Below are 22431 nucleotides of genomic sequence, written 5' to 3'. Positions count from 1 at the left end.
TAAAACTGGGCATGCTTTTTCCCCTGCCAAAGACACCATCTCCCAATAATAATCTCTTTTATTTTCCAGCTGGAATAAGGGAAGTAAAAATAGCTCATCTCTTGTTTTTAAGCCTGAGAGCCCTCACCTTTCAGAATGTGATAACTGGTTGAATTTTAGGTTTCTTGAGAAAGATGGCCATGCTTCCTTGCTGGCTTTTAAGAAAGCGCTTGGATGGGAGCACTGGAGAGGGAGGAGGGGGCGGATATTGTGAGTATGGAAATCCATCTTCTCCCCCATCCTCTCCGCTAATTCACAGCATGCCTGTTAGCTGGCTATATTTTATATGCAACTTAGGGACCTACCGTGGTTTTCTGGAAGGTGGCTGCTGATGGAGCCCAATATCTGTGTGTCTGGTGACTAGGAGACCACTGGGCACAGCAGCCAGCCAGCTGCACCTCTTGTGTAGACTGTGCTGGCCATGGATGCTCCATGTCATACATCATTCCTAACTTGAAGCATTGCTTCCTGAAGTCAGAATAACCTTCTCCTTCACTCACATTACCACAAATCACGTTGTAATCCAACTTCCAAGTTGTGTTGTGCTAGGACCAGGCGCAGCAATCAGAGGCAAAGTGGCAGTGGAGTGACTGGGATGCCTTTTCTGGATCAGAGAGACAGCCCGCTCCCGACCTGGTGAGACATTGGGACCACAGGGTGCTGAGGCTGCGATATCTTTTTAATTTTTCATTCAAAAACAGTTGGGAGCCCCATCTTGGCCAAGGGGAGTGAGCTGCAGCCGCTGCTCTAGCAGTTTGAATTTCAGTTTCTCAGGGCTCCAAGGCTAGCATGCCGCCGCTCCCTCAGACAGCCCAGGCGCCTCCGCTAGCCGGCCCCCAGTCCGCCGCCGCCGCCCCTCACCCGAGAGCCACGCGGGGTGGCCCGCCGCTGCCTGCGGGTGGCTCGCGTCAGGGAGGACCGAGCCGGCCTCCCTCCCAGAGCGGCTTCCGCCAGAGACAGCGACATGTCCCTGAGCTGAGCGCCGGCCAAGCCGGGAGGGCGGGCCGTGGCCCGCGCAGCCCAGCCGCCCTGGGCTCCGGATCGCTGCCCAACCCGCTCCCGCACCGCAGCCCCCCGCGCTGCAGCCGCCGCACTCCCACTCCCACCACTCCCCGGCCTGCGGGCCGCGCAGCGCCAAGGGCTCTGGCCGCCGCTGCGGGCTGAATCAAAGCACCGCGGCCGCCAAACCAAAGAGGAAGGCGGAGCCGCCTGAGAGGCGAGGGGCCGGGCCCGCAGCGTGATTGCAGGAGGAAGCAGCAGAGGATGTCTCGCGGCCCGCAGCAGCCGGTGATTGCAGGTACTGGGCCGCGCACCAGCGCGAACTGGATTTTGCTGGGGCCCGCGCGCCGCCTCCGCGGTTTCCAGCTCCCGAGGAACCGGCGGTGCCCGCTGCCCGCCAGCCTTCTTCACCATGTCCAAGATGTTGGCCAAGAAGAGCTGCTTCCACATCACCAGTGTCACCACTGCCCAGGTGGCCACCAGCATCACCGAGGACACCTAGAGCCTGGACGACCCACACGAGTCTTGCACCGAGGACGTCTCCTCCGAGATATTCGACGTTTCCCGGGCCATGGATTAAGGCCCCCAAGGAGGTCTGTGAGCGCAGCTCCTCCGAAGAGACGCTCAACAATGTCGGGGACACGGAGACCCCTGGGATTGTCTCCCCAAACCTCGTCCTGGACAGGCAGCTGGCGGCAGCGGCGGCTGCTCCCGCCAACTGAGGAGGAGTTGTTTTGGCCCAGAGCATGGCCTGCCGCTCGCCAATTCCCTGGAGGCAGCCGCCACCTCGGCCCCCACCTCAGGGTCTCCGGGAGGACCCTCTGCGGCGGGCCCGTCCAGCGGACCAGGGACCGCAGCCCCAGCGCAGCCCCCCACCACTTGCAGTTCTCGCTTTCGGGTGATCAACCTGGACCACGAGAGCGGGGAGACCTACCGCCGCGGTAGATGGACGTGCATGGAGTACTGAGTGGGACTCGGACAGCAGCGTCCTGACCAGTTCCAGGAACTGCATTAGGCACAGCAATACTTTCGACCAAACCGCTGAGCGTGACAGCGGCCTGGGCGCCACCGGAGGGTCGGTGGTGGTGGTGGTGGCCTCCATGCAGTGGGCGCCCGGGCCGATTCGAGGTCTGACAGTTCCTTGACTGCTGTGTCACAGCTACCCCCGTTGGAGAAAATGAGCCAGCCCGCCCAGGCCCAGCCACAAACTTTAGCGTCGGGCAGCCATAGCCGCCGCCGCCTGTAGGTGGGGCTGTTGGTCAAAGCTCCGCTCCGCTGCCGCTGTTTGTCCGAGTCGCTGTGGGGTGCAGCCAATGATGGCAGCCGCACAACCAAGCCAGCTCCCAGGTGCCAGGCCGGGCGGTGCCACTCCGGGGCCCGGGGCACAGGTTCTGCCACCGACGAATGTAGACCTGGCGCAGCCCGCCGTGTGTCCTTGCCTCTGCACCCGGGACTGGCCCCTGCAGGGCAGTACCCAGCGCACTCCTCACAACCCCAGCCTCAGATGCCGTCCGGGCATTTGCTGCCGGTCCAGACCTCCGGCCAGAGTGAGTACTTGCAGCAGCACGTGTCCGGCTTGCAGCCGCCAAGCCTGGCGCAGCCCTTGTCCACCAGCGCCAGAGCGACCCCTTCCGCCATAGCCAGCTTTACCCTGGGCGCCAGCCAGACCGCCGCCTAGGCGGCCGCGCAACTGAAAAGTACGTCTTCTCAGCCCAGTGAAGCTGTGGCTCCGGGGCCTGCGCAGGGCAGGCAGGCCGCGCCTTGTCTGCAGGCTGGCGTGCCCCCGGCTGCCGAGGGAGGCGTGGTGCAGCTGGGCCTGGGTCCTGCCTGGGCGGGCAGCCCCAGTTGGTTCCTCCCCCGAAGATCAGTGGTAGCAGTAAGCTGTCAGCCGTGCCTGGTGGCCCTCACACTGTGGTGCCCGGAGTTCCAAACGTGCCTGCAGCATTGCCCGCTCCCAGCGTGCCTAGTGTGTCTACCACTTCTGTTACTATGCCAAATGTACCCGCGCCTCTGGCCCAGTCGCAGCAGCTGAGCAGCCATATGCCGGTCAGCAGGAGCAACAGTGTCATCCAGCACGATGGGCTGCCCTAAACCCCAGGCAACTCAAGGTGCTCCAACTAGTCTACCACAGTCTGACCTAAGCCAGTTTTGTACTCAGACCCAGCCTTTAGTCGGGCAAGTTGACGATACTAGAAGAAAATCAGAACCCCTACCTCAACCGCCACTTTCTCTCATTGCTGAAAATAAGCCTGTTGTGAAGCGTCCTGTTGCAGATGCCCTGGCCAACCCCCTCCAGTTAACACCTATGAACAACCTCACCACCTCTGTCTTCAGCATAGCTATTCCTGTTGATAGTGATGGAGATGGATATGGAAATCTTATTTTAAATATTGGATAGGAATGCTTGGCCAAGCATCAGCATAAGCTGCAACTTTGGGAAGTTATGTTTTTTTTCAGTTGAGCCCTTCATTTTTAAATAAGTTGTAGTTTAATGAAATTGATTTAAATTGCTGAAGTAAAAGGTGTAATGAGAGAATTGGACTTGTCACTTTTTTTTAAGTGCTTAAAAGGGTAGGGATGCAACACTTGATTCAAATATGGATTTCAGCATAACTTTAATATAGGTGGGGTAGCTAGTATGCTCCCAAAGGATTGTCCTTTGAGCACTATTGCAGCTTTATCAGTGTGAGTTTTGATGCTGAGACATGAAATTATTAACAAGTTTTCTGTTCTGGAAAAAACAGAAGGCCCTCTATCAAAAACCAACACAAAACAGAATCCTTGTAAGGAATCATCTCCAGTGTATCTGGAAAGGCCAAAGAGATAGTGCAGTGTCAAATCCAGCTTTGAAGGTCCTACTTGGTTCAGTCTTTTAATAGAAGGGGGTGTGAGACTTCCCAGTGACTTTTTAAAGATACTATTGTTTATTTAAGCAAAAAATATTTTGGAAAGATGTGCTTACCTTTCATCAGTATTTTTAATATAGGAAAGGAAGGTATGAGATTTCTTTAATGTAGTTAAAGAACATGTAGTTCTTGAAATTAGGAGTAATTTTATAGTTAAAGTATAAATGTCAATAATTGACTCCCTCTATGTAAGGGATGCTTTTTTAATGTTCTTAGTGAAATTTGTATGTTGCTATACGATTCTACAACAGTTGATGTTTAGTTATGGTTTAATGAGGGGTTTTAGTGGTTTTGAAGAAACATCACAGGGAAATTTGACATACTACAAATACATATATTATAGTAGATTTTAAAACTCTTGACTTGTTACAACATTTTAAAGTACAGTTAAAAATTACAGAGTAAGTTTCAGACATTTTACAGTTAGGCATTTGCTGGGGTATTTGAGTGAGAGTAATTTTAGATGCGTTAAACCATCAAAGCTATTTTTGTGGGTTTTTAAAATAATTAATATGTAGAAGAACACAATGAGATGTTAAAACTTTTCATTTCTTAGTATCTTTACATTCTTAACTTCACATTTCTAATTAGTCTTTTATTTTTGTTATAGACTTCTGTTGGTTTGAAAAATGCTCACTGAAATTCTTTCATCTTCACTGCTTTTTGTAATTCAAAGTTCATCTTCTTTTATAGGTGACTTGCTTGTGGGGAGTCTTTCTTCCACTTGAGAAACTCTTAGAGAGTACTGTGTCCCCACATGTGAGCTCAGCTAGCTAGTCTTTTGAGAAACTTTATATGGATGGGACTACCAAGTAAAGAAACTGATTCCACAAGCTACCTAGAAAAATCTGTTTATATAGATGCTCCCATTGTCATACATAAGGGCAAACCTGAAATTCAGATTGAGTTCATTTTTTTCACCTTTGGTAATAATTGACAGGCATCTTACCTCTTCTAGCTGCCATTTGTGAATTTTTTCTGATAAGTTGGTAAATAGCCTTTTATTTACCCCTATGTTTCTGTACATTGCCCCATATCTCTTCAAGTAATGGCTGGTTTCTAGACCACCCTCCTTTCCATACACAAGTACACCTATGAATGAAAAATACATCATACATTTCTTAGTTTGTAAATATGTGATTATACTCCTCAGAGCTTTAATATGATCTTATGGCCTGAAGCAGACATGTGTTGACATATGAAAACTCTTGAAATGTATTCTTTAGGTTCTGACCTCAAAGATGCATTTATTTGTCCTTACTGTGTTAAAATTTGATCATCTCAAGAATCTCATTCACAGACACCTGAATGTTTGAACTACAGATACTACTGTATCATTCTTACTAGTTGCAGCAGTTAATCTAGTGCAAGGGTTTTGATATGTGTGTAGTCCTGTTTTAAACATGACTTTTCCATCCCCCACCCCAGTCTTTTAAAATCTGTTGCTTATCAAATATACATTTCTAATTTTTGTTATAGCCTTTCATTGATTTTTAAAATGCTAGTTTCCAAGATGTAATCTTACACATTTGACTTTTTAATCACAGGACCAAGGCACCTGGTGAAGGACTGAATCCATTAGGTAGAAATAGTAATTTTTTTCTTTTTTAATGAAAAACCTTTGTAAAAGAGAGGGCATTTTAAAGTTTTAAGTTTGAAATCAAAGAGTTTTCCTGGCATGTGATTAATTATGAGATGGGTGCTTTTGAGGAAACTACAGTTTTACTAAAAATCTCAATTTTAATATGTTAGTTTTGGTCATTTTCTTAAATTCTGCAAAAAGCTTTATTTGTAGTCATTCAAAGTAAAATAAATTGGAATGAGAGGTCCTGAGTAATCATGACAAACTTTGTGACTAGATGACAAATCCTTTAGATCCCAAGGAAATATTTGTAAATTTAGGACTTTAGTATGTGCAATCTTTTTTTGAGAAAAGGAAGGAAAATGAGAGATTAACAAAAAAATTGGTGTGGGTTTTAATCAAACACTTACTTTTGTGATTTTTGGTTCCATTACCTAATATGAGACTCTATAAGTTCAATTTCAAGGTCATTCATATTGATGGACCAGGCCTTATATTAATCTATCTTAAATGTTATACCTTTGAAAGGGCTGATGATTGTATTGCAAAAGTTCTCAGTTTTCATTACTTGCTGACTACGTTGTTAATTACCATGAAGTTGATACCTTTTTTAGACATTTTTATTAGGAAGGCTTATGATTAGTGGTTGAGACTCTTCAAATTGATTTTGTATAATCCAGTAGATATAACAACGGTTGAAAATATAGATCATAAAGAATTGTGTAGCCATCTTTACAATGACTAAATGGTACAGAGTTTGTATTAAACTACCTATATATCGAACAGACTCCTTTAAATGGGGGAAGGTGTGAAATATCACTGGCCCTAAAAGAACACAGTAAGAGATTGCTTTCCATAGATAAGTGACCTGTGTGAACTCTGTAGGCCACGTTCCAGAAACTACCATGAATGGCCACAATTGTGAACTGTCAACTGCAGTTCAAGACCTAATTGTAAGGATCCCTTAGTGGTGTGTGTGTGTGTGTGTGTGTGTGTGTGTCTGTCTGTCTGTCTGTCTGGTTAATGGTTTTTATTTTTGTGGTTTGCTAATGACTTATGATAAATTGTGAATACTAAGTATTGTGCCCTGAGATGTGCTATAAATACAATTTTGTGCATTTATTTAAAAAAAAAAAAAGCTGGGGAGGAGAGTAGAGAGTGGGAGTGAGCAGGCTCAGCGGGGCCTCCTCTCCTCCCCCCCAGGGCTCTGCTGGGGGCCACCTGGTGATGCCGAGTCTCACAGCTGGCAGCAAAGGTCCTGCCACTGAGGGCTGAATGGGACCAGGAACAACTCAACAGATGTTCCCACAGAGCCTACTGCTCTCTGGGTCACCATCAGATTGCTGAGTTGGCCACTTGTCACGGCTACAGTGCCAGGTCTTGAAAAGTGAGGCCAGGACCTGGGGAAAGGTTGCTACAGGGCTGGAGGAGCCCACTGTGTACCCATCACAGGGACATGGGCATGCTGTGTGCATTAGCTGCCAAACGTTGACGTGATCTGTGCAGGGGAGGGCTCCGTTCATTTCTCTGTTTCTATATTTATTTTAATTTTTTCAACATAATTTTAAGCATTCTTGAAAGACAGGCAGAGATTGCAAACCTTTCATTTCACCCTCTTCAAATAATGTGATTCACACACACAGGTGTTCACTTCTAAAGTCTCTGTAATTCATAGAGCATTGAAGGAGATCTTAAATGTCATGTGCCATACACATGAGAGCTAACCAAGTCCAACAAGCATTCTTGTAAAGGACCAACTTTTGTGCAAGAGAAAAAAAGGGAAAAGAGAAAGAAAATAAAGCACAAAGGAAATGAAAGTGGATTTGTAGTTAAGGTTTGGAACCAGTTTTCCCTCTTCCTGGGTCGTTATCTGACTTTAGGTAAGCCAGTCCCAGTTTTCAAGACCCATCCTATGGTCCAGGAGCTCGGGGCTGGTTCCTCATTCTCCTGGAGCATCAGAGCACAGAATGGCAAAGGCGTGGGATGTATGCTGTTACCTCGTGGCTGTGCATTTGAACCTCAGTTCAGTCCTCAGAATCTCACAGCCGCCTTCCTTTGGCAAGATGACAAATAAGATAAGAAGCTGTCTCTGTAATCTATTTTGTTAGTCATGGCAGGAACCCCTTGCTCCCTGCTTCCAGAGGTGAGGGACATGACTCGGTGATAATTGGGTCCTGAATATGGCCCCGTGCTGGGCCCAGCAAGCCCAGCTCACCCCTGCAATGGGATGCAGGTGGCAGGGCAGGAAGTGGCATGCCCCTCCTTCCATCAGGAGAAACCAAGGAAGGCCAGCCTTGCTGTCCAGTACCAGGATGCGGCTGCCCTGGCTGTGGGAGTGTGTTCTCTGCAACTCCCTGCTTCATGTTGTGGTGTCATGGGCCCCTTGTGGTGCACCAGGCTCACAACGCCAGGGTCTGCCTTCCGTGGCCCCCTGGCCCACCCACCTCCTGCCCCCCTCAGACCTCAGCAGTGAAAGCTCTGGTGAGGATGGGGCCCTGAAAAGCTGGGTTCTCAGACTGGGGCCCAGGGTCTCAACTCTGGCCCTATAGGCCAAGGGAGGAAGCAGGGAATGGTGGGGGTTTTGCTTTCACTTTGAAGTCCAGGATTTTTTGGTTAAGGGGAAACTAACTTGGCTAGGTTAAACAATGCCCGATATGTCCCTCTTAGTGCCTGAACATGGCCCTTGCTAGAAGAGGGGACTTTGCTGGTAAAGATGGTAGACCATCCTGCATTTTCAGGGAGCACCTGGTGAGTCATGTGGGTCCTTGGGAGAGGGGCTAGAATGTTCTGTGCTAGTAGCCACAGAGGGGACAAGGCAGCAATTAGATGAGGGGGCAGTGGAGGAATGCTGGTGGCCCAGAAGTACAGTCTTCACAGAGCCTTCAGAGGAATGCAGGCCTGCAGATGCCCTGATTGCAGACTCAACCTCGGAGCTGTAGGAGGATAACTGTGCACACACATGTGACCTGGTCTGTGGTACTCTGTTACAGCAGCCACAGGACACTGCTCCCCTGGCATGGAACATGCCTCTGGGGAACATGGGATTGCTGGTACCTCAGCTCCTTTCTTACCTGGCCCCTGCATGACTCTCATCACAGCCATGTGGGGCGCTGGGCAGATGGAGAACTAATCAACTCTGAAGAAGTTTGAGCCAGTCCAAGCCATCTCTGAATGGAAAAGTCACATGAATTGTACAAGGCACATGCATTCTGGGAACATCATCTTCTCCCCCCTTTTGGGGACAAGGGTCCATGCTATGGAGAAGGCAAAGGCAGCCTCAAAATGCCATGGAGTGTTGGAAACAATCATTGTTTGGTTTGCCACCCTTACATTTTGGTCTTACTAATTATAATAATATTATAATGGACAGAGTTTATTTGACAAGCTGATTAGATTTAACAGTAAACAAAACACTATGTAATGGTAAAATGTATTGATGGGATCCAATTTACAAACTTCACATCCATCCAAACACACACACACACACACACACACACTCCTTTGGAATCATAAACGAGGGTGAATGGCATCAGTTTTCACACACATCTTTGACTCTACTGAAATTGTATTAAACATCGCAGGGAAAAATAAAACTGTGCTGAAAGTAAAAACTTACTATAGTCATAGCTCCATGGTGCACCATTGCTTGTTACCGGAAATGGTCCTGGATGGTCAGGTCCAGGACCTTGTGCTACTGAGATTTGTATTCAAAAGGACAGGGAAGTGGAGAAAATTCGTCTTATTTCTGACCCATCCATGAAAAACTTGCTGTCATTGTAGCATGACATAAAAGCCTGAACTAACTGATGCTGAGTTATCCATGTAGAATGCTCCAGGTTTCTGTAGGGCTTCAGCAGGGTCATATAAATAGAACTGGCCTCAGCGGTAACTTACCGAACACTGGTGCTTTGTCCCCTGTGTTACATTAACAGTGAAAACACCAACTGAATTAAGGGCCATGTGATGGACTGAGCACATCCTTTTAAAACCGGGAGACACTCACAAATGCCATGAAATAGCCTAAAACATGTAAAAAACAATCTAGGAAATCAGTGGGAAGAGAAACAAGAATAGTGGACCAGAAATTTAATGCGATCTCAGAGAGACAGAAAGAGAGGAGGATTGAAAGAAGAGGCCTGATCCAGAAAAGCAGGAGGAGAAGGCTCTGGATGGAAGCCAGCAGCACTTGAGGGTCTGGGGGCTACAGAATCTGTTGCAGAGTAGCTGTTGAAGAGCAGCCTCTGCCAGAGCTGGGCTGACCAAAGCCCACTCCCTGCCCAGTGCAGAGCATAGCACAGCATTGATGTTACCTAGACAGAGCTGTAGTTGGGAGGCTGGAGTCAGACAGCTGCAGTCGCAGGAGAGCCCCAGCCAATGCACAGGAGAGCAGAGGGAGCAGAGGCGAGTCATTAAGCAAGAAGCAAGGGAGGAGTATTTGTCAGAACTGAAGGAACATCCAGTTTTCTGATTGAAGGTGGACTATGGAGCAGCTGAGCAAAAAGATGGATATCCTGTCTCATTATGGTTGAATCTCTGAGTCCTAAGGGCAAAGAGAATTGGTGATGAGCTTTGAGAGAAAGGATGATAGTCGAGAGTTGTATTGACTTGAATCTTCTCAGCAGCAACACTAAAAAGTAGAAAACACTGGAATAATATTCCCAGAATTCTGAGGAAGAAGTAGTTTAGCCCTAGAATTATATACCCGGCCAAAATAGCATCTGATATCACAGCAAAATAAAGGCATTTAACTCTAGAGGGTCCACCAAGTTTGCTGTCTCTAGACCTGCTCTGGAAAAATAACTAGAGAAAGGAGAATCCAGAAAAGAAGCCTGAATAAGCTTATCATATTCAGTTGATCCAGCCTTTAAGGAAGCATGGTTTTTTCTGCAGGCTGTTGAGCCTCCTAGAGCCTTGGTTTTCTCCTCTGTAAAGTGAGATAATCTCATCTGAAAGGCCATTATAAAGATTACAGAAAATGAATGTGAAGCTGCTGAGGGACCTGCTACACAGCAGGTGAACACAGCATTTACGCAACCGGTAGGCAGGCATCATGTTTTTATAACCCCCCTTCCCCACTTCAGACCTTCAAAGTTGTCATTTTCAAGGAAACCAAAGTTCTATAAAATGATCTAATGCTTTCTAATTCTTAATTTTTCCACAAATATGGTAAAATTCCTTTCAACATATTCTAGGCTCTCTTTGCTATAATTTCATTTTATAAATGTTTTCTGAACTTTTTTAGGCAGTAATAATACAAAGCACATGTTGAGGACTAACTGAATTTAGCAACCATAGGACAGTGTTTTTACCTGATAATGCCTGGACTTTGCCGAGATTTTTGCATCTGACTATTTTTTTGCAGGGTTAGGCAAGCAGTGGGAAATTGCTCTTCAACAACACTGTGTTTTATTACAGGAAGTGTTCAATTCTGTTCTGCACAACTCACTTGAAGATAATTAGTGATGGAATATGTCCAAAGAAAGTCAACTTTTTGATAAGTGTTGTCATTCTAAATAAGTGATGGACATTTTACATATGGCTGAACAAACTACAAAGAATGAAGTAAAGGTAAGGGCAATTGAAATCGTAAGAATTGTTTCCTGTCATGGTGGTTGTAATGATGATGATGGTGATTCTCATGGCGCTCTTGAGAAATTGTCAACCGTATATCAAAATAAACAAAAATTGTTTAGCTTCTATGGAAAGCAATATGATTTCTCAAAATGTCAAAGAGAATTACCATACAATCTAACAATTCCACTTGTGAGCACACGCAAAAATGTTGAAAGCAGGGTCTCAAACAGGTCTTGGTAGAACCACTTTCAAAGCAGCAGCATCCCAATCACCAAAAGGTGGAAGCAACTCAAGTATCCATCAAAGGATGAGAGAATAAGCAGCATGTGCTACAGATCTACAGTGCATATTACCTAGCCTGGAAAGGGAAGGACATTCCACATGTTGCAATAGGGATGAATCTCAAGACATGACAGTTGGTGGGCTGAGCCAGTCACAGAAGTTCACATACTGCATGATGTCACTCACATGAAAGCCATAGTAGTCATATTCAGACACAGAATGTAGGCCTGAATGCTCATCCTTCCAGGCCTTCAGAGCCCGGTTGTTCTCAGGTCCTCCCATGCCCTTCCTCATGCCTATCCCATGTGGACCTACCTCTTTTGCAAGGGCTGTTGAAATTTCACTTTTTCCCCAAGACTGTTCTTGAAATCAAGTGGCCATGTCTGTGCAGCACTGGTATGCTGGGACTCATTCCTGGGCCCATCAGTATTTGCATACCATGTCTTGTTGTCCAGGGTGCAGGCCAATCCATGCTCAGGCTCACCTCCAGCACGTAACCTGTGTCTCTTAGGTAATCAGAGCCGTGAACTTCTGTTGTATGGATGAATGGAACAACAGAGGGCAGAGGCGGGCCAGGGCATAGCCAGTCACTCAGCTACAGTGAGTCCTTGCAGGAGGTAACCTCATCCACTCTGAGAATGGGACTCCTCATCCTCTCCTAGGAGAAGCACACCTTCTGGTTGTACTCATTTGTACTTTAGCAATACAAGCCCCAAGAAAGTGTATGCTAGCTACTTGGTCTCCATGCTTTGCTTTGGTTTAAGGGAACACAGGCAACTGCAGGTCTAACTGCTTGGGGTCTCACTCCTGAGTGGGGCTGGACTCTACATCAGGTGCTCTAGTGCTGAGTCAGTTACGGGAGGTCAAACCAGCACAGAGTGACTCATACACTTCTGCTGCATGCGACAAAACAGCCTCAAATTCCACATTGCCCCCTTCTCTTTGAAAAGCAAACACAGCCAGCAGCTTGCCTACCAGGACAGGACTTGTGCAGTTACAGGAGACAGCTCTGCCTGGGCTGGTGGACCTGGATTTCCCTGTATGGGCTTCGTACTTCATAGCCACCACTCTCTAGGGCTGATACAGAGCTGTAAAGCCCAAATGCAGCAGGCAAGGAACTACCACTCGAGAAGCAGGCTGTGCCCATCAAGCTGGAAATCTTTGTGGCATGTGAAAAATATCATATGACCCTGACTCTCCATGAGAATACTTCATTTCTTTAAAAAAGGTAAAATGTAAAGTGTTTTGAAAGCACTTTGTGTAGATGCTACTAACCAAGCTGAAGAAAAACTAAAAGCCCCTGGAGCAGGCCTTCAAGAGGGGGCAAGTTCCCATTGCCAATCGTTCTTCCTCCATGGCTGCAGCTGAAGCCCACCCACTGCCTGACCTCTGCAGGCAAGCACCTTGGGTTGTCTCTGAACCTTGGGGTACCCATTTGTAAACCAGGAAAGGGTCCTCTACTGCCACCAAACACTGTGGTCACCACATAAGGAGGAGCAGCAGATTCAACAGAGACTGACTTCTTCCTGCAGGAATAAGGCAGCCCCACAGAATAGATGTGGCACAAGCTGAGGTCAACTCCTGGGACAGGAAGTGGAATCCCTCTCTTGACAGGAGGAAGGAGGGGAGTGGTTATGTTAGTGTCCAAGGTCAAATGAACCAAGTGCTACTCACTGGTTGGTCACACGACAGCCAATTATTCACTCCCTGTGCTGGTCTACCCATCTGAGGTTCAGGCCTCAGAGAAGCTGTTTCCTCCAGGGGCCATGAGGGAGAATCTGTTCTAGTCCCATACTGGTTTCTGGGGGTTGTTGGCAAACCTCGGTGTTCCTAGCTGGTGGAAGCATCACATTTACCTTGACTTGTGTATTTCCTTGGCCTTCTCCCTGTGCTCAAGATGGTCTCTGCGTTTGTATAGCAGTCCTATGGTTCAGGCCCCTCCTGAAGACCTCATCTTCCCTTGATCATTTGTAAGGACCCAGTATCCACCCAGGGTCAAGTTCATGGGTGCTGGGTGTTGGACACATTTCAACCCATAACGTTCTTCCTGTAGATATTCTTTCTCTGTGGCCTGACTTGGATGGCCAGGCACTATTTATTAAGGTGACTAGCAGATTCCTGGCAGTTCAGATGAGCCAGAACAGAGTCGAGCTTCCAGCATTTCCCCCACCACTGCGATCTCTCTGGGTCACCACTGCTCTCAGATCCATCACTGCTCTCAGATTCAGCATCCCCAAACCCTAATCCAAACCTCACCTGTGTTCAGATCTGAATCTTCCCCAGTGGTTCAGTGAGGACCCCTCCACGGGCTCCCATGCCCCTTTCCCTGTTGTTCTGCTCTTCTCAGGCAGTCGTCCAGCTGCCCAGCCTTCCCAGGAGCCTGCTTCTTCTGAAGACACATCCAGAGTGGGTGCTACTTCCCCTCGAGGCTCTTTCCACAAGTCCTTCTGCTCCAGGAGTGTCCACCGACCTTGGACCTCACAATTATCCACTGATAATTGGTGCTTTGCCAGTGAGGTGGAACATTCCTTGAGGCCATGGCTGTGACTCCTGTTGTCTCCCATCTCCAGAGTCCTGCAGACCTTGGGGCTGCTACTGCTAAGAATGGCCACAGTGGGTTGTGACCAGGCTGAAAGAGGCAGCCCTGTGTTTATCACATCATGTGCCAGGCACCTGACTGTTCTGGAACTCTTCATTCTTTCTACTATTCAGGGCTTAGCAGAAGTGGGCTCTTCATTCTTTCTGTCTCCTTTCATCTCGCAAGTGTCACCGAGAGGTTGAGCTCCCTAGGGAGTTTAAACTGAGAGTCAACTCATTCCAAGATTTTCCCCCATCCCTTCATCAGGGTGATTTCAGTTAGGAAGTGCAAGTCCATGAGTGTAAGTGGAAAGGAACGCAAAGGAGCCCCATCTCACAGGTGAGGCAACAGGCCAGCCAACTCCAAGATGAATGTGTCTCCAGTCTCAAATATGCCACCTAAGTAGGTAATTGGCCCCAATTATATCTAAACAAACAAGGAGCAGCTAAAATAAATAAGCCCTTTATATGCAGATCTCTCTTACCTCCATTGCTGTGGTTTCTAAAAGTCTCTCCAGGAGCACTGCTGAACTGCACCAGGAGGCTAAGCTCTTCCCAGGCACCATCTAGTTTGAACCATGTGACATTCACAGAACAGTGTGATGTACAGGGTGGAGCAAGAGCTCACACTGGGGGTCCCGGGGGCCCGGGGCTCTTGCTACCCAGCTGAGCAACCCTGGGAGCAGTGGACAACATCTTTGTGCCTCTGTTCTCTCACCTGCAGAGCAAGGATAATGCTGCGGTGGTAGAACCAGGTATGGGCCTTTCTGGAGTCCTTGGCTGCCCAGTGGCTGGGGTGTGTGGTCAGCTGGCAGCTACCAGCTAGCATCTCCTACAGAGCCATGGTGGTGCCTTTCCTGGGGCAGCTGTGTCTGGTGAGACTGCATATAAAGACTTGTCATTTTGCTCCTGACAGAGGACAAGTTGGCCAGCCACAGTTGTCCCAGGCTCCCTGCAGAGCTGGTGGGGGCTTTGTGCTCTTTACCGACTCCTGTTTCTTCTCCCTTTCACAGGAGTTGATCCCCAATTCATGCCCTATGCCCCACTGCACATCTCAGCACTGGCTCTGGAGAACTGGCCGACATTGGCTGGACCTGCCTCATGGCCCTTCGGAGGGCTGTGGTAGCTGGTCCTGGCCTGACTAGGACAGTCCCCTGGTGAAGAGCAGCCTTGTGTTACTCCTATTCTGCAGGTGCTGCATGGACATGCGGTTGGTCCAGTTAGCTGCCACCAGCTTGGTCAGAGGAGTGGACACAGTTGTGAAAACCAAGAGCACTGGGTTCGGATGCAGGGACCTGAGGTTGTCACTCAGGGCCTTAAATTTGCAACCTTTTTAGGGAGATGGCAGGGAACAGCCCTCAGAGGCCAGGTTCTGGGCTGGGGGCAGGGTGAGGGTGAGCTGGGAGGGACCTTGTGATGAGAGTCCTCAGGGCCCAAGAGCAGAAAGGTCCAGGACCTGTTTTCCACTCCCCACCAGGGTTCTTCCTCTCCACTTGTGGACACTGCTTGGGCAGCCTGCTCCCTGGGGAGTGTCCAGCCCCCACAAACCAAGGGCAGCTTCTGGGGCTGCTCAGTGGCATCTCCTTGGGAAATGCTTATTTAAATATGAACCAAACAAAAAAAAAAAATAGAATTAGGAAGGGAAACTACTGCCAGGAATTCCACAGTCAAATAGAAGTTATGTGGGGACTCTGCAGTCTTTTGGACTTCCCGCTATTTCTCAATTCCAATTCTAGTCCTGCAGGACGAATCCTGTGGGACAAAACCAGTGACCTCTTCTCCCCTCCTCGTCCTCCTGCCAATGCTGGGCTTAGCTGCTCTTGGCTGAGCCTGTGGAGCTTTGCCACACCCTTTCTCTACAATTTCCTGCAGTTCCCACTTTAGGGAATGCCTCCCAAAACTGCCTCCCAAAACATTTGGAAATGGTTCCAAGCACCATTTCTCCAAAACACCCTGGCACAGGACACGGGCCTCATGCTTGTTTCCAAAAATACCCCAGAGGAGTAGAAGAGATGGGGTCTGTGGGCTCGGCCCATCCCCAGCTGGTGGGCAGAAGTCGTCTCAGCCCCAGGGCCACAGGTCCACCACAACCCTTTAAACACTGTCCCAGGGAAGATCTGGAAAACAATCCCTCTAATTGGCTCCTATGATTTCCCTGATTACCACCCAATTCCTGAAGCACAAGCCCATGAGACACATTCGATGGCTCCCCACTTGCCCTGATCTGTGTGCCCTGACTGTACTGCTTTGGGTTTGGCTCCTAGCACGTGGTAATAGTTTATTACCCCTCTTTTATATCCTTTTAAACTTGACATGGCCTTCCTCCTCCCCTTCCCAATGTAAATGAGACCACCATACCATTCCAAGACTCACAGAGGAGGCCACCTTTGTGCTAGACCAGTAGGTTCAGTAACAAACCACCAAGTCAGTTGAGAAAGTTTGGGCCCTACAAAAGCACAAAGCATATGTGGCAGGAAACCTGTGACAGGACAAGGCTGTGGAGAAGGAGCATGGCACCCAGTGGGTGGCAGGAAGCCCTGCTCTTCCTAGGGGGATGGGTACTGGTGGCTGACAGCAGGAACCATCTTCCCCATGTCCCTTCGGAGCTGCATGGAGAGGCCCAGCTTCATAGGCACAGTTGAATAAAAAAGAACTATCTGAAATTCAATTTAATGTAAAATATTAAAGAAACTCTGCTATTCCTTCTGCACATTAAAGATTTGTGTTTTGCAGCTTGCTGCTTGATTTTAGGCTGAGAAATGTCACAGGAAGTGGCTAAGAATGTGCTCACCCACGGTGCCCTGGGCCAGGGACTTCTCACCAGCCTGGCTTTGGAGGAACTGGGACAGTGCCACTGGCAGGCAGTATGGTCTCTAAGTCCTCACAAGTCTCTTGTGGGTGCTCTCAGCTCCCTTCTCAAACCTGGGGACGGGGTGGCAGGGGAGAGAGTGCTGCATTTTCTAAGCTGGGGTTAGAAAGTTCTAAGGCCTCTTCTAGCAGCCTGAGCTGGGAAAGCCCTGTGATCACAGCCAAGCAGCAGGGCAGGTCCCCTACCGGGCAGTAAGCCATTGGCTAGGTTTTAAGCAGGACCCATTTTAGTGTCCAGAGTGTAGCACAGCTTTTCCATGGTCCCCTCATGTGACATGTCACATCTGAACCTCTGGAGTGGTGGCCTCTTGAGGACACCCACATCAGTTCAGGTGCCCTTTTCTTCCCATGCATGATCTCTGTGCTGCTGTGTGTGATCTTCACAGACTCAGCTGAGGAGAAGCCAGGGGTAGGCACAGGTCCCAGGCTGGCCTGCAGTTGAGGGGAGTAGCTGGACAGGCATCTGCAAGCGCTTGTGCCAGAGAGTCAGCACCCTTCTGTTTCTCCCAGAGTCGTCCCTTCCCCTCAGCCACCTCCACCCTCCTGGCATCCTGGGCAGGCCCCCCATCTGGATTCTGCTGAGTCTTGCCTCTTCATGCATCTGTTTGCCTGTACATGTGTGCTACTCTGGAGCTGTCTCTGGTGACCCACATATCGCTCCAGCCTGGTGGGAAGGGGGATCAGGAGGTGGAGCTGGAGTAGATCATCTGAGGACACTGTCATGACTGGCACAGCAGGAGAAGCAAGAGGCCACGTGTGGACTGCCAATGCTGCCCTATGCCAGCTCAGGGCAGGACCACCTGAAAGGGCTTGGTGACAACTGTAAGAATCCAAGGGCAGGAGATGGGGAAGGTACTATCAGAGCCACATTGCCAGGAGGCGATGAAGGCTGGCTGTGGATTAAGACTCAGGGGTAAAATCATCATGGCACAAGGAAAGCAGAGAGGGTAGTGCTGGTACTCAGGAGCCTGGCCAGGCATGGTGGTTGAGTTTATGTGTCAACTTGGCCAGGCTGTGGTGCTCCATCATTTGGTCAACACTTGTCTCTGTGTTGTTGGAAAGGTATTTGTGGATAATCGGTTGATTTGAGTAATGGAGATTATCCTTGATAATGGGTGGGTCTCATCCGATCCACTGAAAGTGTTAAGTGAGAAAATCTTTGGTTTCTCAGAGCAGAAGGGATGGTGTCCTGAGACCCAGACAGGCTTCCAGCCAGCCAGCCTGCCCTGTGGACATGGGACTTGCCAGCTACTGTGGTGCTGTGAGACAACTCCTTGAATCCTCTCTATCCCTGTCACACACACACATGCACAGATGTTCAAGTTCCTGATGTCAAATGACACAGTCTTTGTGTGTACCGTACACATCCTCCCCTTATGATGCCTGTCACAGCATCCATGTCCATGCTGTGTCCATGCAGCTATGGAAGTTGGGGAGCCTCTGTATGTGCTCAACACTGATGCAGTGGCTTTCCAAGTGTATTTGACCCATGGTTGGTTGAAGTCAAGGATGGGGAAGTCATGTACAGAGAGGTCATAGACATCTAACTGCTTATCTGTACCTATGTCCCTCTCCACATCCCATGTCCACCTCTACATGTGTGCCCATATCTATTCCACACAGAGTCCTTTGGTTCTGTTTCTCTGGAGAACCCTGGCTGATACCTGGGAATGGACAGCAAAGCCCTGGTGGCCCTACCTGCTTCTGTACTCAAAATGCTGGTGGACACTTCTGCTGGATGTCTTTCCTTTTGGAATTCTGTTCCCAAGGTGTTTTGAGTCCTGCCAAATCTCAGCAGAGGAGGTCTCAGTCCAGCCTCTCACTGCTGAACTGGCCTCTGACAGAAGACATCACCCCAAAGAACAGACCCAGATCTGCATTTGAGCTCTGTCAGCAAGGCCCCAATACTGGGGCCCCCTAAGAGAAAAAAGAGACTTCCATACATGCAGTTATTACTGCAGAACTTGGAATGCCTTTGAAACCAGCCTCTCCTATGTGACCCTTGGATATTCTCCACAAGGATAATATTAATAATAGGCATTCTATGAGAAGAATATTTAACATGGGATGCTGGCATAATGACAGAACTTAAAGACTTCTTTTGAAGAACTCCACTTGCCTAACCAAATCTGTCATGTGGCCTTTCAATAAAAAGAAGAGAGTCTGTAGGCTCATGTGGAAGAAATTCAGAACTTTGAGGTTACTGGAGAAGTACCTATCTTCAGAGAGATTCCCAGCTCTTGGCTCTGACAGGCATGGCAGAAGAATTTTGATTCCAGCCACAACACAGTGAAGATGCACATGGCAACTGGTGTTTAATTTCCATGGTCTTCCCAAGAGAGCCACAGGGAGTCTTGGAAGTTCCAGAAAAATGTGGCCTGACTCCAGTGGAGTGGTGCTGGGCACTGGAATTCAAATCTCACACAGTCTTGAGATACCACTGCAGTCGCCAGGCTATAGCGAGTGTGAGCGGGTGTGTGTGACCGTGAGGTGTGGGGATGGTGGAGGTGACACCTTCCTCACTGTCCCGTGTGGTGGAACATCTGCTTGCTGCATAATTGACTTATTGACTGGACCTGACAGTGCAGAGAGGCCATGGGTCAGCTGTGCCTTCATGAGTTGGGAGAATTTTACTGGAGTCAGTAGAAGTCATTGTCAGAGGCCGGTCAACTAGAAGCTCATGGTATTTAAGAAGAAGAAAGCAGGCTTAGCTGTAGCAGGTGTGCAGATGGTGGGAATTGGGAGAAGAAGAACTTTTACTTGCAGACTTACTTTTACTATAACATTTGCCCCCAAGGCAGGAGCATTCACTAGCCAGCTGAGGACATGGTCAATAATTCTCACCTCTCAGCTACACCGCCTCTACCATTTCTTCTGTCTGTTTCAGCTCCCATTTCAGAGGCAAGCTTCCTGAGTGTAGGCCTTATGTGATGATGTGCTGACAGCACCCAGTGGCTCTCAGGCCTGGGGAAGCAGGAGTGATAGAAGCAAGGTGTTAGGCCACCATGACTCACACATTTCTGCAATCAATTTCCATGCCAGGAGAAAGGACAAATGCTCAACGTCAGGTGGAGAAGGGGGAGAGCCAACCTTAATCTCATGCCCTACATTTGCAAGTGAGGCCCCCTTCCCACCCACAGCCTGCATTGAGGCCCACATCCTTCACACATCTTCACCCCTTCCCCGCTCCCCCCCACTCATGTCTACACTATTTCCACAGTGTCACCCCACCTGTGTGCAGAGCTACAGCCCACAACATCTCTTTCACTGCTTCATTGTGTTTCCATCACTTCCCCCTCATGTCCATGGTTTTGTCCTCAGCCAACTTCTCCATACCCCCACATCTGTACCATGTCCACCACCATTCCCTGTCAACAGCCACGTGCTTTTGCACATCAACATAAACCCAGCCATTGCTACAAGTCTACTCAATTGTACACATGTGCACAGTCAAACTGACAAGCCACAGTGTCCTCCACAGGAGTCTTTCACTTAGCTCCCAGGAGAACCCTGTGGTTCCTGCTCCATAGTTTTCCTAGTCTGTAAGATTAAGACAGCCTTCATTTTGCCACCACAAATAACTGAACTCCCTTCTATTGGATTGCCAGTTGGATATCAGGCTAGTGTCCAAAGTGGCAAGTGTGAGGGCTGGAGCAGAGGTGAACTTGGGAACACCCTCCCAGTCCCTGTGCTGCCTGTCTACCGGCTTGGGTTGGTGCTTGTCCCAGCACTCAGGGAGACAGCCTACTTCTTTAAACTCACCAGACACCTTTGGGGCATTGCTTGTCTTTCTTTTCCCTGTGGAGAAATTTTCCCCACTACCAGCCTCATATTAACCATGGGGCTGAAAGTGTAGCCTCACCTCCAAGGGTTGACATTTCTCCAGATCAGTATGTTCTGGATGGTCAAGAGATCCGAACAATGCTTTGATTACATCTGCGTGAAATCTGCTTAACTGGCAGAAATTGATATCTTCATCATCAAAACTAGAATTAGTAAAAGAGATGGTCAATTTCTACTAGTTATTATAGCCTTGATGGATCTTTTAATTTGGGGGAAATTAATGATATTTAAGCAACTTAAACCATGTTTGGGGATCAGTGATTATTAAGTAATTTAAAAGTAGATTAACTCCTGTCCTTCTAAATGCATAAACATAAACATGAGAAAAACTAAATCCACAGATGATCTGGCTGTGAGCTCTCCTTTGTCCAAGCTGTGCATTCAGCAGGAACACCTCCCTCTTCTTCCCTTGGTCTGCTGACATGTCTAGAGCATCTGAGGTGCAGGGCTGTGTGCTGGTTGACGGGGACCCATGATCCTCTTTTGCTTCCCAAAACCCACCTGTTCAGCATTGTTTTCCACTGAGAGAGATGCAAAAGCCAGCCAGAGTTCTCCTCTTGGAGGAATTATGCCTGCACCTTAACCCTTGTCATGGGGAAAAGTTGAATTTGTTTGTCCCCCACCACCCCACCCCATGAGCAGCTGGTTGCTGCCTCTGGTGAGTCCTGCACCTGAGATCTTACGTCACTCTGCGACACTGCCATGGTGCTCTCTTCTTTCTCAAGTCATCTCCAGAGGTCCAGGCCTGAGAGGTGCTGGAAGAAGCCACCTGGTCTCCAGGGGTGGGTGATGGAGCTGGCTAGATGGCTGCCTGGGAGTCTTCTAGGGAACCCCAGGACTCCTTCCCTGAAGGCACAAAAGATTCCCTGTTCACCAGAGATGGCTTTGTGTGCCCCGAGGTCCATCATAACCAAGGAATTTCCCTTTTATTTGTGGTCAGTGGTAGGAAGTGCCAAAAACTTTGACCAAGTTCAAGGACCATTTTGCCTCCAAAATGCAGTGACTTCTCCCTGGGAAAGCTGCACAGGAGGAGTAATTTAGTCAGAGACTCTCAATTAAACCCTCCATGTCCACTCTGATATTTTTCCCTTCACAGACTATAGTTTTCCCTCAATGGTTCCAAAAATATGTAAAAAATGTTGGCAAAAAAAGAAACACTCAAATATTTATCTTGTATTTGATAACATCAAGAGTTATTGAGTGTTTTGTTATTTTAATGTTAGGGCTCATGGTCTGCTATTTCATGTGAATGAACAATAACAATCTGACTGACTTAACTGCAAGGATGCTTTGGAGTGAAGAAATTAAAAGAAAAAAAAACCAGCAGATTAGGACACGAATGCTCCCAACCACAACTCTTGGCCCTTGCCATTCCTCCACCTCAAGTTCACATTAAAATGTTGGCAGCAGTGAATCCACCAGCACATCCAGGAGGCAGGTGATGTTGTCTGGGACACCCAGAGCCCAGGCTTCCCAGTCATCCACTGTGGATGCTGTGAGAAGCAGGTGCCCTGTGACACTGACAGAGCAGGACATCATCTCAGGACATGTTCTAGTCATTACTAGAGATGTTCCTCCATTTTGCACCTGAAGCGCCATGTCCTGCTTTTCTCTATAACGCAGTTGCCGAAGGGAGCTTGGGATGGGAGGCTCTTGAGTACTTGTGAAGTGGGGGTGATGGACTTTATTTTCCAAAGCAGTGTAGTGCTTCAGACTTCTAGCACCTTGTATTTCTTAAGGCCAAAATAATTACAAGATTAT

General features: G+C 48.3%; 1 pseudogene across 1 annotated transcript; it reads left to right on the top strand.

Annotated features, from left to right (window-relative positions):
- Positions 1–1450: 1450 nt before the first annotated feature.
- On the top strand, positions 1451–3436 carry LOC306652285 (TSC22 domain family protein 2-like; annotated as a pseudogene). The gene has a single exon. The product of its transcript is annotated as a TSC22 domain family protein 2-like (transcript).
- The last annotated feature ends 18995 nt before the right edge of the window (positions 3437–22431 follow it).

The sequence above is a fragment of the Sciurus vulgaris genome, assembly GCF_902686455.1.
Source record: "Sciurus vulgaris genome assembly, contig: HiC_scaffold_173_arrow_ctg1, whole genome shotgun sequence".
Lineage (NCBI taxonomy): Eukaryota > Metazoa > Chordata > Mammalia > Rodentia > Sciuridae > Sciurus > Sciurus vulgaris.
This window is presented reverse-complemented; position numbering and strand designations above follow the sequence as displayed.